Source organism: Heterocephalus glaber, unplaced genomic scaffold (assembly GCF_053883595.1).
Source record: "Heterocephalus glaber isolate CG9 unplaced genomic scaffold, H.glaber_assembly_v1.0 deba00001140, whole genome shotgun sequence".
NCBI lineage: Eukaryota > Metazoa > Chordata > Mammalia > Rodentia > Bathyergidae > Heterocephalus > Heterocephalus glaber.
Genome location: NW_028258200.1, coordinates 1,290,243 through 1,293,813, shown reverse-complemented (window position 1 = coordinate 1,293,813; position 3,571 = coordinate 1,290,243). Strand labels below are relative to the sequence as shown.

The window sequence follows — 3,571 nt, the reverse complement described above, 5'->3', positions numbered from 1 at the left end:
AGGAATCCTCCTACCTCAGCCTCCTGAGTGGGTTATGGTTGTGCACCACCATGGCTGGTGGCATTATCTTTTTGTTTTTTGTTGTTAATTTCTAGTTTTATTATATTGTGATCAGGGAATGTAGCCCATATGGTTTCTACTTTTGATTACTGAGTTTTATGGCTTGGTTTTTGTCATTGTTTCATGGAGATACAGAAAATAATTTTCTTTGAAGCCACAAATGAAGCTGATTAAGTTTTGTACCCAAGCCTTCTTTTTCCTCTATTCCATTGGAATCTGAGAAAGTTATGATAAATCCTCCACTAAGACTATGGCTTCATTAAAGTTCTTTGTGTTTCATGTTTTTGTGGCATGTTGTAGCTTTTATTTGAAAAGAAAAACATTTTTTTGAGACAGGGTCTCACTATGTAGTTCAGGCTGGCCTTGAACTCACTATGTAGCCCAGGCTGGCCTCAAACTCACAGAAGTCCTCCTGCCTCAGCCTCCAAAGAGCTGAGATTACAGGTGAGCACCGCCAGGCCCAGCTTTTGCTTTGTGTAGAGCTTCTTGCCTTGAATTCTGCTTTGTCTGGTATCCGTATTTGCCTGGGATATTTTTGCTAGGCTTTTAATGTTAATCTTTGTTGTTTTAAGTGAATATTTTGTAACTCGTATATAGCTGGCATTGTGTAGATGTGCATGTGTTTTTGTCTATTTTTCATTACTGTAATACTTGAGATAGGCTTTCCTTAGAAAGTAGAGAGGTTCTTATGGTTCTGGAGCGTAGGTTGAGGAGCGCCACCTGGTGGCCTTCCTGCTGGCAGTGTGGGTAGAGACAAGAAGGGTACATATATCTTCTGTTCTCTCTTTGCTTATGAAGCCACCAGCATTTGATCACAGTGCTCCACTTTCACCACCTGGTTTAATCCTAATACCTCCCAAAGACTCCACCGTAACACCAGAGTGGAGTTCAATCTCCACCCTCTTGATCCTCTTTCAACCTTTGACACGGAGCTTACACTCCAACATGTTTCCAATTCAGACATTATTCATGTGTGTACACAAGAACATGTGTAGAGGTAGGAGGTCCTGGGTGACTTTGGACGTCTGTGCAAACTGGCTAGGGAGACTGCTTCTTAGTCTTGACCCAACAGATTTGTTTTTTTCCATTTTGGGCTGTAGGCCTCTGTTGCAAACATGCTCCACCAGATCATCGGTCAGGCCAAGAAACATCCTAGGTTGATCTCCCTGTTCATGTTTATTGGAGCAGGAGGTACGGGAGCAGCACTATATTTAACACATCTAGCAGTGTTCAATCCCAATGTCAGTTGGGACAGGAAGAATAACCCAGAACCCTGCAACAAATTGGGTCCCAATGAACAATACAAGTTCTATTCAGTGAATGTGGATCACAGCAAACTGAAGAAAGAAGGTCCATACTTCTAAGTGAACTGTTTCAGTATAAAGCTGCTTAGAATGAAGGTCTTTGGGCCGAGGATTTAGCTCAGTGGTTTCGCCGCCTGCTGCACAAGCGCAAGGACCCAAGTTCAATCCCCGGTACCAAAAAAAAAAAAAAAAAAAAAAAAAAGAACGAAGGTCTTTCAGAAGCCATCCGCACAATTTTCCACTTAACCAGGAAATACTCCTCCTCTAAATGCATGAAATCATGTTGGTTTCTTAGAGTTTATTACACAGAATAAATCTCTGAAACTTAAAAAAATAAAAAATGTGTGAACCCAGTGTGGTGGGCATGCCTGTAATCCTAACTCTCTGGGAGGCCGAGGCAGGAGGATTGCAAGATTGAGCCCACCATGGGCAATTTATTTCAAATTATTATTTCAAAATAATAAAAAGGGCTAGGGATGTAGCCCAGTGCAAAGACTCTGGGTTCAATCTGTAGTATGGCCAGAAAAAAGAAAAAAAGTATGTGAGCACGCACAATATTAGTCTTTAAGTCTAGGAATTTAATTAAGCCACAATGACATTGTAACCATTTAATGTTTGGCCTTCCTGGCATTTAAGTGCATGTTTTCTGTTTGTTTGCTATTGCTTGTTTTCGGAAGTTTTTTCAAGTCTTCCTAGGCCAGATTTTTGTAGGAACAACATGAAGGAGGATTAAGTGGAAGTTGCAGAGAGCGACTTCAGTTCTTTCTGTAGCAGAGTGAGTAGTGGCCCCTTGGGACGGCAGCCCCTCATCCCTGGAACCCGTCACCTTTAATGGCAGTCTTTGCAGAGGCAGGTAAATTAGGGATCTCGAGGCAGAGAATTATTGTGGATTAGCTAAGGGCTCAGGGCCGTCAAGAATTTTCATGAGAAGGAAGTGGAGGAGGGTCTGACACAGAAGAGGAGGCTGTGTGACCCCCGAAGCAGAGGTGGGTGAGGTGTCACAAGCTTGGAAGAGAGGGACCACTGAAGCACCTGGAGAGCACCAGCTGGCCACATGGGGTTTTGGCCCGGGGACACTGCACTGGGGTTCCCCTCTGGAGCTGTGAGCGTTATACTTGTTTTGTTTTTCCTGGGGCTGGAACCCAAGGCCTCACGCCTGGATACACAGCCACACTGAGCTGTGTTCCAGCCAAACACCTGCTGTTTTTAAACTAGCGCGTTTGTGCAGCCACGGGACTGATACCTGGCTGCAGCAGTCAGGGCAGCAGAGTGAATATGTAATCACGGAGTAGATTAACTAGGTTGGTTAACACAGCAGAGGCGGGACGGTCCCACAGCAGCTTCCATGGGGGAGGCCCTGGCTAGAGGACTCAGAACAAGAGGCTGGAGAATGCGGCCCCGGGCTGGACGCCCCTGGGGTCGCCGGTGCAGTTCTTTGTTCCAGGGTGGAGAACCCGGAGCCAGAGGTCTGCGGGCCACAGCAACAGCAACAAGTTCACCACACAGGGGACCTCTCGCTGCTCTGGACTGGGCGGGGGACACCCACATCCAGGGTCTGAGCCCCAGCCAGGCTCGGGAGTCACCCTCACATGCCCTGGGGAAGTGTGTGGTGCTGATTCAAGGCAGTCTCCATGCGGGCAGACTGATGACCAAGAGCACCCGTCTCCCTCTCGCGTGCACCTCGCAGGCTGCTGCTCAGCCCCACAGCCCTCAGAGCCCTCGCAGTGTTGCCGGGGGTGGGTGACCAGAGCATAGTCTCCAGGGACACAGGTCTCTCAGAGGCCTCTCCTGTTGGGTCCAGTTTTCACAGAGTGCTTGCGTTGGGTTTTGGTGTGTGGGAGTATTTTATGGGAGCATTTTAGCTTCCTTGGCAAAGGCAATCTCTCCTGCTTCTCACTCTTCTTAAGACTTTGGTTTTTCTAATGTTCTAAAATAAAAAATTGTACTACATGTTTGCAGCGCAAGATGACTGCATTCATCACGAGGAGTTAGAGCATACATAACAGCCCTTCATTCCTCTGTACCCTTTCCCTTCCCCTCTCCCTCCGTCTCTTGGTCCCTTGCCCATATGCAAGAGATTTACCTTGCTATGTCTTGTCATCTATCTTTTATTTTGGTCTTTACTTATATTTTGGGTTTCTCATATACGAGAGACCATGCAGTATTTAAGCTGTGTGTCTGATTTATTTCATTTAACATGAAGATAA

General features: G+C 46.1%; 1 pseudogene; it reads left to right on the top strand.

Annotated features, from left to right (window-relative positions):
* Positions 1-398: 398 nt before the first annotated feature.
* Positions 399-1,461, top strand: LOC147828344 (cytochrome c oxidase subunit FA4 pseudogene; annotated as a pseudogene).
* Positions 1,462-3,571: the final 2,110 nt, after the last annotated feature.